Below are 12,950 nucleotides of genomic sequence, written 5' to 3'. Positions count from 1 at the left end.
ACCCAAGACAGTACCATGGCACATAGTATGTGTCGGTTATGTCTGACACACTCCCTGGTTTTCAACAGACTCTTTGGTTGTGACCACCCAATTTATAAGATTAAGCCTGACTACCTGACCCCAGGTTAATTTGAACTACCCCATTTCAAAAATCTACCCCTCTCTGTTTCAACAATTCTGTTTTCCTGTTCACTGTTTAGTGTGTCTCTTTGATTCTCTCTTGCCTATAATCATGGCATGATGGGTATACCATATAAAGTACTTATAGAGATGGATTTATAGAAAACAAATTGGCACTTTTTCAAAAATGGAAGGCAATGTCACTTTCCTCTTGGTTAGTACTCTGTCCAGGGAGACCTGAGACCAAGATCCTGGCTGCCCATGTGGTCTTGGCCTAGCTCTTGCTGGTTGCTGACCACATAAGTTTACCCAGGAAGTAAGCCTGTGACTGAAGTCTAGTTATTATTAGGCTGGGATCAGAGCGTTAATAATGGCACAATGGGTAGATCCTCCCTTACTCTATATCTGTGTACTAAAGGAGCCATTCAAAGAAGTTTTTTCCAAAACTATGAATCAAACAACTCCAAAAATGAACTTACACCTTTAACTCTTAAGTGGGGGTGGGGGGTGGGGTGGGGGGGGAGGTATGTTTATAGCATGTTAGTTCACTAATATTTGATGTAATAGTTGAACAGTAGGATTTAGGTCCACCATTTTACTACTGATTTTTTATTTGTCCCTGCTGGGTTTTTTGCTGGGCTTGTTTTGTTTTGTTCTGTTTTTTGTCCTTCTGTTTCTACTTTCCTGCCTTCTTTTTAGTTATTTGCAAAAAAAAATTTTTTTTAGAACTCTATTTTAATTTATCTCTTGGCTTTTTTCCTCCCCTTGGCTTTGAAATCACTGCAGATGTTGACTACAGCCTTGAAATTAAAAGACACTTGTTCCTTGGAAGGAAAGCTATGACAAACCTAGACAACATATTCAAAAGCAGAGACATCACTTTGCCGACAAAGGTCTGTATAATCAAAACTATGGTTTTTCCAGTAGTCATGTACAGATGTGAAAGTTGGACCATAAAGAAGGCTGAAGAATTGATGCTTTTGAAATGTGATGGCCAAGAACTCTTGAGACTCCCCTGGACTGCAAGGAGATCAAACCACTCAATCCTAAAGGAAATCAATCCTGAATATTCTTTGTAAGGACTGGTGCTGAAGCTGGAGCTCCAATAATTTGGCCACCTGATGTGAAGAGCCGACTCATTGGAAAAGACTCTGATGCTGGGGAAGATTGAAGGCAGGAGGAATAGGGGGTGGCAGAAGATGAGATGGTTGGATAGCATCACTAACTCAATGGGAATGAGTTTGAGCAAACTCCAGGAGATAGTGAAGGACAAGGGAGCCTGGTATGCTGCAATCCATGGGGTAGCAGAGATGGACATGACTTAGCAACTGAACAAAAAACTGACTTTTTTTAAGAGTATTTATTTATGTATTTCTTTAATTGGCTGAACCAGGTCTTAGTTGTGGCAGGCAAACTCTTAGTTGAGGCATGTGGGATCTAGTTCCCTGACCAGGAATCGAACTTGGGCCCACTGCATTGGGAGTGCAGAGTCTTAACCACTGGACTACCAGGGAAGTCCCGGCTTTTCTTTTTTTGGTTCTCCTGGGTCCTCATTGCTGCACACAGACTTTGTGGCTAGTGGATGGGGTGGTGGGAAGGGTTACTCTTCCTTGCAGTGCATGGACTTCTTATTGCAGTGGGTTCTCTTGTTACAGAACACAGGCTGTAGGCTCATAGGCTTCAGTAGTTGCAGCTTGGACGCTCAATCATTGTGGCTCATGGACTCTAGAGCACTGGTTCAGTCATTGTGGCACATGCGGCTTAGTTCCTCTGCAACATGTGGGAATTTCCCAGACCAGGGATCAGACTTATGACACCTGCATCAGCAGACAGATTCTCAACCACTAGACCATCAGGGAAGCTCTTAAATTGGCTTTTCAGTTATATCTCTTTGTATTTTCTTACTGATTACTCAACAATTATAGTATACATCTTTAACTTTTCGCAATCTGGAGTTAATATTGTACTAGTTCATATAAAATGCAGAAACCTTGCAACCATGTTAAGTCCATTTACCACCTCCCTGCTTTTCCTATAGCTGTCAAATATATTATATCTATGTTCACATATATTACATCTAGCCACACAAGACCATGTGATCATTTTTGCCTTAAATATTTGTAACACGTAAAGAAATTAGCAAGAAAAAAATAATATTTGTTAAAAGCTCTAAATATTTTTGTTGTTTTGAGTCTCTTTTGTATTTTCCTTCCTGCTTTATTGCTGTACAATTGACATACAGCACTGTACAAGTTTAAAGGGTACAGATAATGATTTGACTTCCATACATCATGAAATGATGATCATAATAAGATTAGTGAACATATATCATATCATATAGACACTTTGTTGTTGTTGTTCAGTCCCTAAGTCATGTCCAACTCTTTACTATTCCGTGGACTGCACCATACCAGTCTCCCCTGTCCTTTACCTCCTGGAGCTTACTCAAACTCATGGCCATTGAGTTAGTGATGCCATCCAACCATATCATTCTCTGTCATCCCCTTCTCCTCCTGCCTTCAATCTTTCCCAGCATCAGAGTCTTTTCCAATGAGTTTGCTCTTCGCATCAGGTGGCCAAACTATTGGAGCTCCAGCTTCAGCATCAGTCCTTCCAATGAATATTCCAGATTATTTCCTTTAAGATTGAGTGGTTTGATCTCCTTGCACTCCAGGGGATTCTCAAGAGTCTTCTCCAGCACCACAATTAGAAAACATCAATTCTTCAGTGATCAGCCTTCTTTATGGTCCAACTATCACATCTATACATGACTACTGGAAAAACCACAGCTTTGACTATACGGACATTTGTCAGCAAAGTGACGTCTCTGCTTTTGAATATGCTTTCTAGGTTTGTCATAGCTTTCCTTCTAAGGAGCAGGTCTCTTTTAATTGCATGGCTACAGTCACCATCCACCATGGTTTTCTCTACTTTTTTCAACTTAAGCTTGAATTTTGCAACAAGGATTTCATGACCTTAGCCACAGTCAGCTTCAGTTCTTGTTTTTGCTGACTGTATAGAGCTTCTCTATCTTCAGCAGCAAAGAAACATAATCAATATGATTTTGGTATTGACCATCTTGTGATGCCTATGTGTAGAGTTATCTCTTGGGTTGTTGGAAGAGGGTGTTTGACAAAACTCGTTAGCCTTTGACCTACTTCACTTTGTACTCCAAGGCCAAACTTGCCTGTTATTCTGATCTCTTGACTTCCTACTTTTGCATCCCAACCCCCTATGGCGAAAAGGACATCTTTTTTTGGTGTTAGTTCTAGAAGGCCTTGTAGGTCTTCGTAGAACTGATGAATTTCTTCATTGACTCTTCAGCTTCTTCAGTATCAATGGTTGAGGCATAGACTTGGATTACTGTGATGTTGAATGGTTGCCTTCAAAATGAACCAAGATCATTCTACCATTTTTGAGGTTGCATCCAAGTACTGCATTTCAGGCTCTTTTCTTCTAAGGGATTCTTGCCAACAGTAGTCAATATAATGGTCATTTGTACTAAATTTACCCATTCCCAACCACCTTGGTTCACTGATTCCTAATATGTTGATACTCAGTATTTCCATTCCCTGCTTGACCACATCCAAACTACCTTGATTCAAGGACCTAACATTCCAGCTTCCTACGCAATATTGTTATTTACAGCATTGAACTTTAGTTTCACCACCAGACACATCCACAACTGATCAACATTTCCGCTTTGGCCCAGTCTCTTCATTCTTTCTGGAGCTATTAGTAATTGCCCTCCACTCTTCTTCAGTAACACACTGGATACCTTCTGACCTTGGGGCTCATCCTCCAATGTCATATATTTTTTCCTTTTCATACTGTTCATAGGGTTCTCAAGGAAAGAATACTGGAGTGGGTTGTCATTTTCTTCTCCTGTAGACCACATTTCGTCAGAATTCTTCACTATGACCCATCCGTGTTGGGTGGTCCCATATGGCATGACTTAATAGCTTCATTGAGTGATGCAAGCCCCTTTGCCATGACAAAGCTGTGATCCATGAAGAGTATAGACACATTAAAGAAATTTTAAAAATATTTTTCCCTATGATAAGAATTCAAGATTTACTCTCTAACAGCTTTCATATATATAATGTACAGCAGTGTCATTTATCGTGCTGACACTCTTAGTACTTATTTATCTTATAACTAGAAGTTATAAGATAACTTTTGATCACCTTTATCCAATTTCTGCCCCCCTCCCCCCACCCTGCCCCACTCAATATCTCTAATTTTCTTGAAGGAAAATTGTCTTAGTAAGTTGCCTGGAAGATCTAAGCACTTTGTATCTAATATATGAGCTCTTCTCATTAGCCCCAAGTAACTGGCTTTATTTTTAGTTTTTTAGACAGTTTATCTGATGTCATTCCAAGATTATAAGCAGTTTAAAGAAAACAAACAAGGCAAAACATTAAACAAAGTATTTCTACCTGTTTCACTTTCGGCCAAAACATTAGCATTGCTGGTAATTGCATAACAATCACATTGTCAAGGGAAGAAACAACACATCTTTCAACAAACAAATATCTCACATTCTGATGGGGAAGGCTTAAGATGAAAAGATCATCCCTGAAGTTCTACTGGCCATTTCTATTTTTTAATAATCTCCTTTTTTGGCAGATATTTTTACAATAACTGAAACAGCATTCAAGACACTCAGAATGTATCTTTGAAGACCCTACAGCTATAAATGTAGCCAATTAAAACTTCCATTTATATTTCTACAAAATATATGAAGTATCGCGGGGAGCTATTACAATGACAAGCTTAATTTGGTTCTGCAATACCATAAAACCTCTGGTTTTCCACCATCTTTTCTCTGCCTGATAAAAGGTGAAACAGGAAAAGCGGCTCCAAACTTCTGGCTAATTCACCTGGAGTAGTCTAAGTGGGAGTGAATTCAAAACCCAGAAGCAATTAAAATTCAAAGAGGAATCAGTAACATTTTCACCAAAACTTATGTTTGCACAGCTTTTTCTCTTTTGACAGAAAATGACTGCTTTTGTTTGTACCATTTTTTAATTAATTTATTTTTTATTAAAGTATAGTTGGTTTACAATGTTGTGTTAGTTTCAGGTATACAGCAAAGTGATTCTCACACACACACACATATATATGTTTTCAGATTTTTTTCTATTATAGGTTATTACAAAATATTGAGTATAGTTCCTTGTGCTATACAGTAGGTCCTTGTTGTTTATGCATTTAATATGTAATAGTGTGTATATGTTATGTTTTTGTACCATTTCTAAGACAAATATCACTGGAGAAATAAAGAAATTATTATCCTCTGGCAAATAAATGCACATGGACCCTAGTCGTCATCATCAAACAAGTATCCTAAGGTTGAGACTAGATGGCCCTGCCTCCTTCACTCCCTACTCAGTCTTAGAAAATAAAACAAAAACAGGCTATCCCTCTAAAAATTTAGAGTATTAATTATTATGGTCTTATGTTTATGAAAGTCATCTCTTTATTTTATACCTTTAGGGTTCAAACAGTGTTTTGTTTTTCATTTTGTAGTTGTTGTTGCTGTTGCTGTTTTCTGGACACAAGGCATGCAGGATCTTAGTTCCCCAACCAGGGATCAAGCCAGTATAGAGAATCCTATTAAAATTCATGGGGCTTCCAAGGTGGCTCAGTGGTAAAGAATCCATCTGCCAATGTAGGAGATGTGGGTTCTAACCCTGGGTGGGGAAGATCCCCTGAGGAAAGAAATGGCAACCCATTCTAATATTCTTGCCTGGGAAATCCCATGAACAGAGGAGTCTGGCAGGCTACAGTCCACGGGGTTACAAAAGAGTCAGACATGACTTAGTGATTAAACAACAACATGTGTATATATATTTGTGGTGTGTATGTGTGTGTGTGTGTGTAAAACTGAATCACTTTGCTGTATACCTGAAACACTGTGAATCAACTATAGTTTTGGAATTCCCTGGCAGTCTAGTAGTTAGAACTTGGCACTTTGTTGGCTGGGGCCCAAGTTGAATCCCTGGTTGGGGAACTAAGAACCTGCAGGTCGTGCTGCATGGCCAAAAACAAAAAACAAAACAAAACCAAACCCACTGTAGTTCAGTACTTTACAAAAGAAGAAATTAGTGTACTCAGCAAAGAAAGTTCACTTACGTTCCGAAGACTTCAAAGGTGGCCTTAATATCTTATTATGTAGTAAAAGGATTTTTCAAGACAGTTGCTACTAGAACATGAAACAATAGCTTTTTAATAATTTCTGATGAGATTTCATGACCACTCTCTATATTTTTAACACAGATTTAAATCGTTTTAATTTCCAGTGTTAAATATTTTAGGCCCTTCTGGTTCACATACAGTTTGCTGCACTTTTTCATCCAATCCTTTTTTTTTCTTTTTTCCTCTCTCTTCTTTTTTTTTCCCTCCAATCTCATGCCTTAGGTTGGATTTGGACTTCAGGCTACAATTTGTTAACCTCCAGCCTAAATCTCTTTGAAAGACATTCAGATGTATGCAACATTCTATTCATTTCATAATCTTGGATAAGATTTTCCTAGAGGTTTTTAATTGGTTCTGATCTGGCCTTGTTGTCTGTTCTCTCACATTATCCTGAGGATCCCCTTCACTTCGCATCTGCACAGGGTCCCATGCACAGATAATCTTCAGTATGCCATGTCTTTCTCTTTCTTGGTTTACTCCCTCATTTTAGCGAAGTGTAGACTTAAGCAACTTTATGAAAGGTAAAAGACTAAAAACTTTGAGACCTTACATGTCTAAAAATATCTTATTCTTTGCTCACACCTGACTGGTAGTATGGCTGGGTATAAAGTTCTAGATTAGAACTCATTTTTCTTCAGAATTCTAAAGGCATTTCTCACCTATCTGCTAGATTCCAGTGTCACTGTTGCAAAATTTGAAGCTTTATACATGACTTATTTTCTCTCTGGGAATTTTAGGAAATTATTTTTGGCCTCAGGGTTTGAAGGTACATACAGGTATAGATTATTCACACTGGTGTGTTAAGACATCAAAACCTTATACTCTTGAAATTCATGTCCTTTGATTTTAAGGAATTTTCTCAAATTATTTTCTTAATATCGCTCCTTGCCCTCATTTTTTCTATTCTTTCTCGAACTTATATTTAGACGATCGAACTCTAATTATCTTTTTTAGTTTGGCTCTACCTTCTTTTGTATTTTTCTGTTTACTTTTGATTCTTTCATTGCTGCTCTCACATTTCTAATTTTAATCTTTTGCTCTACATGTTTAGAAAATTCCTGTTTGCTTCATACTTGTAGTGTCTTTCTTATATCTCTGAGATATGAGATATAGTAATAGCTATTAATGGCTTTGTTTTTATATTTTGCCTATCTTCAGTTCAGTTCAGTCACTCAGTCATGTCTGACTCTTTGCAACCCCATGGACTGCAGCATGCCAGGCCTCCCTGTCCATCGCCAACTCCCAGAGTTTACTCAAACTCATGTCCATTGAGTTGGTGATGCCATCCAACCATCTCATCCTCTGTCGTCTCCTTCTCCTCCTGCCTTCAATCAGCATCAGGGGCTTCTTAATATCTTCTGCTTCTGTTAGGTTCATACCATTTCTGTCCTTTATTGAGCCCATCTTTGCATGAAATATTCCCTTGGTATCTCTAATTTGCTTGAAGAGATCTCTAGTCTTTCCCATTCTATTGTTTTCCTCGATTCTTTGCACTGATCACTGAGGAAGGCTTTCTTATCTCTCCTTGCTATTCTTTGAAACTCTGCATTCAAATGGGCATATCTTTCCTTTTCTCCTTTGCTTTTCACTTCTCTCCTTTTCACAGCTATTTGTAAGGCCTCCTCAGACAGTCATTTTGCTTTTTTGCATTTCTTTTTCTTGGGGATGGTCTTGATCTCTGTCTCCTGTACAGCATCATGAACCTCTGTCCATAATTCATCAGGCACTCTATCAGATCTAGTCCCTTAAATCTATTTCTCACTTCCACTGTATAATCAAAAGGGATTTGATTTAGGTCATACCTGAATGGTCTAGTGGTTTTCCCTACTTTCTTCAGTTTGCGTCTGAATTTGGCAATAAGGAATTCATGATCTGAGCCACAGTCAGCTCCCGGTCTTGTTTTTTCTGACTATATAGAGCTTCTCCACCTTTGGCTGCAAAGAATATAACCAATCTGATTTCGGTGTTGACCATCTGGTGATGTCCATGTGTAGAGCCTTCTCTTGTGTTGTTGGAAGAGGGTGTTTGCTATGACCAGTGTATTCTCTTGGCAAAACTCTATTACCCTTTGCCCTGCTTCATTCTGTACTCCAAGGCCAAATTTGCCTGTTATTCCAGGTGTTTCTTGACTTCCTACTTTTGCATTCCAGTCCCCTATAATGGGTCATCTTTTTTGCCTATCTTACATGGTGGAAAGGAAATGGTAACCCACTCCAGTATTCCTGTCTAGAGAATCCCAAGGACAGACGAGGCTGGCAGGTGTGGTTTGTGGGGTCGCAAACTGTCGGACAGGACTGAGTGTACATCAAGTACCTCAAGTATCTTACACAGTGTTTTATTTTTCCTTCAAGTTGCTCTTCTCTGCTTTATCTCTTTCACGTTAAATGGTTTCCTCAGATATCTGGTAATTCTCGGTTGTTTATTAATAGTGAGGGAGCAAATGATCTGGTTGGGCCATATTATTGGAGAACTTGGGAATTTCAGTACATCTAAATCATTCTTCCTGGGCTGGAAGACTTTTCCAGCCTCCTGCCTGGAGGATAAACGCTTGACTCCAGTATTCTAGAACTCAAATAAGGAATGGGTTCCAGCAACAAACAGGCATGCTTATTTAATTCTCCTACTTTCTATTTGGCACTTCTCCCCTCACCTGGACCTGTAGTCTACTGATTTAGAGACCCTCTGTCTTTACCCTCTCCAGAGAATTCTCCAGAAAATAAGCAGATAAATCTCCACCCTTCAGTGGGGACTAGCTGGTTATTTCCTGTTCACAGTGTTGATGCTATAGTGGGAGTTGGGGGAGGGGAGGAAGTGAACTAGGTAATTAACAACTTCTTAGACAAACTTTTAGCAAGTGCATATTCGCTCTACTTTAGAAGTACTTGAGACTACAAATTCCTGAGATCTTTTGGGATTTTTGTGGGGATTAGAATTAGGTTTGTTCCTAGTTTTCTCCACCACTACTTTAGGATTTAGCTTTTTCGGTTCTGCTCAGCTTGTTGCCTCATCTATCTAGCTCTTCCCAGCAATCACAAGCCTGTTGGTATTTCTGTTTGCCTTTTTTACTCATAGCGTTATGCCTTAAAGGAAAAAAACTCTTCACTTTAGTGGGTTTTTTAAGGAAGTTGCAAAATTTGATGTGTGTAATCTACCATTTGTTTTTCCTAGAAGTCTGTATAGTGTCTTAGTTTCCTGTTCAAATGCTTTCATATATATCATCATTCAAATGTCTTTGGATGCCAAATAGCATTAAGCTTTTACATTTATGTTCAAGAATATTACCATTTCTATCACCCCAAATGCTTTCATGGGGTGGTAATCACTAAGAGTGATAAGTAAAATAAAGATTGCTGGTTTACAAAGAAAAAAAGACATTCTGAGTTCTCCTGTAGCAAACTCCTCTAATTATACATAGCTCTCATGTGATTTATTATGCTTCTTTTTGCCTTAATAATCATTTTTATATAAATACTAAATATAAATAATTGCCAGGTTTTGTCACTGATAACTCTGGTATGAGTAAAAAGGGAGGTGGGGAGGGTGGGGAGTGTCTCCTATTGATTACTTTGAGACTTCAGTAAAGAGTCTAACCAAAGATGGAATTTGGTTAACTTCAAAGTAGAGACCAGATTTAGTAATGGAGAATAAAGCTCTGTTTTGTTATGTTACAGTCCACGAGTTAATCCAAAGAGCTCTGGTGGGCTTAGTTGCAGATAGGAAAAGGAATCTAGCTAGATTTTGAAGAAATTTTTATGTAGGCAGGCCAACTCATGCTTATCTAAGGATTCTCTAATTGGATGCCATGAAGTGATGCACTTAACACAAGCTGCAACGTAAGAATGAAATAACATAATGAAGCAAAACAGAAAATGAGATAACTTGGGCAGGGGGTAGAAGAGAGAACAACTAACTGAAGATGGTTAAAACTCAGAGCATTACTAACGATGTCAAATCACATTATTATGTTCTGGCTAATTGGAATCTTGTGTCTTAATCAATTTTCACCTTGTTGGGGTAGCTTGTTTATCAAGAGACTGGTCAGAGTATATTTGGATGCAGCTATTTATTTAATGGATATGCTAATGATCAGAAATTAAATTGCTGCTTTGAAAGTATGTTAGGCACAATTGTTTAAAATAATTCTCCCTTTGAAAATTCACTCACGACGTTTGAAAATTCACAAGGCATGACCTGTTTGCTCACCTTGTAATCAGTTTCAGTCACACACCTCATCAAGAATCCAGCACCAACGTTGCATCAACAGGGCAACGTGAAGAGGAAATCTGTTGAACATCGGACAGATTCAACCCTTTCAGGGCTTAAACCAGTTCACACAGCACTGTAAAACTATTTTTGACATGTGCTTTATCAATTAATTAAGAGCAGGAATACAAAAGCAATCTGAGAAGTGGTGTTTCTACCAAGGAGTTGACAATCTGAGGAGGAAAAACATACATGAAAGTTGGAAAATGCTGAAGTGTCATCATGTCTCCAAATGAAAAAGAGGTTCCACTGAGTGTGACCAAGAAAGACAGCATCTGAACTGAGCTCTGGCACACAAGGATGTGAACAGGTAGCTGGGAAGAGAAGAGAAAGGGCAGCTTTCTACAAAAGGGAGAAAAGGAGACTAAGGAAAGGGAGAGGGACTTCCCCAGTGGTCCAGTGGTTAAAACTGCGTGCTTCCAATGAATGGGGCAGAGAACTAAGATCCCAGATGCTGCCCGGTCCAAAAAAAAAGAGAGAGCGAGACTAGAAACAGTTGTGATCTGTAACCTGGAGTAAATTGGTGCTGAAGTGTGATGAAGCCAAATACAGTTAAGTGCTGGCACCAAAGCAAGCAGGACATTTCCACGCACAAGAAAACTTAATTCTTACAATTACCTACTGAATACTTATCCATCTCTGATGCATCATTAGACATCTCTGTCTTTGCTTCAGAAACCTGGTAGCCTCACTTTCTATCTCAATTTCTAGAAATAAATTTAAGCCAAAGAAATTATGTTTTTTACCCATGAAAGAATGAGGTTCCGGCTGGAGAATGAACATGCTCTCTTCCTGAGCTAGCTGTGTTGAGTGACAGGGAGAATGAGAGGTCCAATAATGAGAAAGGCTGAATAAACTCACAATGCCAAATTATGTAACTGCAATTTCACCTTATTTTCCCATCAGGGATTTTTCCACTTCTTGAAAATATATGATAGTGATACTGAATTCTTTTCCTTCACTCCAAACTTTATCCTAAACTTTCACTCTTAACTTCTGCTCGAAACTTTATTCTAAAAGTTTGACTTATTGCAAAGATAATACAGAATTCCTATATACCCCATCCTTAGCTTCCTCTATTTCATACTTGATTCAAATTGCCTCAGTTTTCCCCCATGTCCTTACTCTGTTCCAGAATCCCATTTTGTTTTTGTTTCACTTAGGTTTCTCTTGGCTGACAGTTTCTCAGTTTTCCTGTTTTCAAGACCTTAAGTTTTGACTACTGGTTGGATAGTTTGCAGAATGTCCCTCAATTGGGATGCCCAACGTCTTTCTCATGCTTACACAAGACTTACGTGTTTTACGTGTTTTAAGAGGAAGACCACAGAGGCAAAGTCCCATTTTCATCACATCAAACCAAGAGTATATACTATAAGAACATGACTTATCTGTTGACAAGGACCTTGATCACCAGCTGAGTGTCTGGCAGGTTTTTGTAACTGTAAAGTGACCCTCCCTTCCCTCTTGGCTATATCGTACTCTTTGGAATAAAGTCACTTTATGCAGCCTGAACTTAAAAGAGTAGGGAGTTCAATTCTACCGGAGACTGGATCGACAAAAACTGGAGATCTTCTGCAGATCTCTTTCTGATTTTTTCCATCAGAACTCACGGGTCCATGCTAATAAAGGAACAGGATTGGTTACAATTCAATCACATTTTATATTGTTGCTCTGACATTCCTGCATCACTGTGGGACTTATGATTGCTTCCAGTCTGATGCTGTAAGATACTCCAGGCTTGTTTTGTATGTCCGCTCCCAGAATCAGCCATGTCTCCAAGGAGCCCCAGTTCTTTTCACTGGAGGTGGCACTAGAAGCCAAGAGGTAGGCTCCCAGGTGTCCTGTTACTAGTGGTTACAATCAGCTTTGTTCTCTTAAAAAGGAAAAAAGTTAAAACGCCTATTCTTGTTTTACCTCTGACAATACAACTAGGATATACAAGGAATTCTCTGACATTCCAGTGGTTAGAACTCAGCTCTTCAATTGCTGGGGCCTGGGTTCAATCCCCGGTCAAGCAACTAAGCTCCCACAAGCCAAGAGGTGTGACCAAAAAAACTTTTTTAAACTAGGATATACAAGTTACCTCCAGTGTCTACAAGTAATGATCTTGAAAACATAAAATCAGTAATGTATCTGTGTACTGACCAGAATAGGAGAAATCAACATTCATGAAGTATGCCTCCCTTTATACTTTTGATATTTTAAAACAAATTCCTCTCTTCCATGTTAAACAAAGGTAGATGGTTCAAAGTGGGAATTACTTTTTTATTAACTGTCTGCATTAAACAGACCCTTTTAAATAGTCACGAGAGAGGAATTTGCTCATTGTTTTTGCTATGGTAGGGGAAGAAGGCACAACATGAATC

At 38.7% G+C, this 12,950-nt stretch overlaps 1 non-coding gene across 1 annotated transcript; it reads right to left on the bottom strand.

Annotated features, from left to right (window-relative positions):
* Positions 1-1,561: 1,561 nt before the first annotated feature.
* On the bottom strand, positions 1,562-1,634 carry TRNAG-CCC (transfer RNA glycine (anticodon CCC)). The gene has a single exon. It is a non-coding gene; the product is annotated as a tRNA-Gly (tRNA).
* Positions 1,635-12,950: the final 11,316 nt, after the last annotated feature.

This window comes from Giraffa tippelskirchi, chromosome 12 (assembly GCF_054371585.1).
Source record: "Giraffa tippelskirchi isolate mGirTip1 chromosome 12, T2T-mGirTip1v1.2.pri, whole genome shotgun sequence".
NCBI classification, from domain to species: Eukaryota; Metazoa; Chordata; class Mammalia; order Artiodactyla; family Giraffidae; genus Giraffa; species Giraffa tippelskirchi.
Note: the sequence above shows the minus strand (reverse complement) of the source record. Positions and strands in the feature narration are given on the sequence as shown.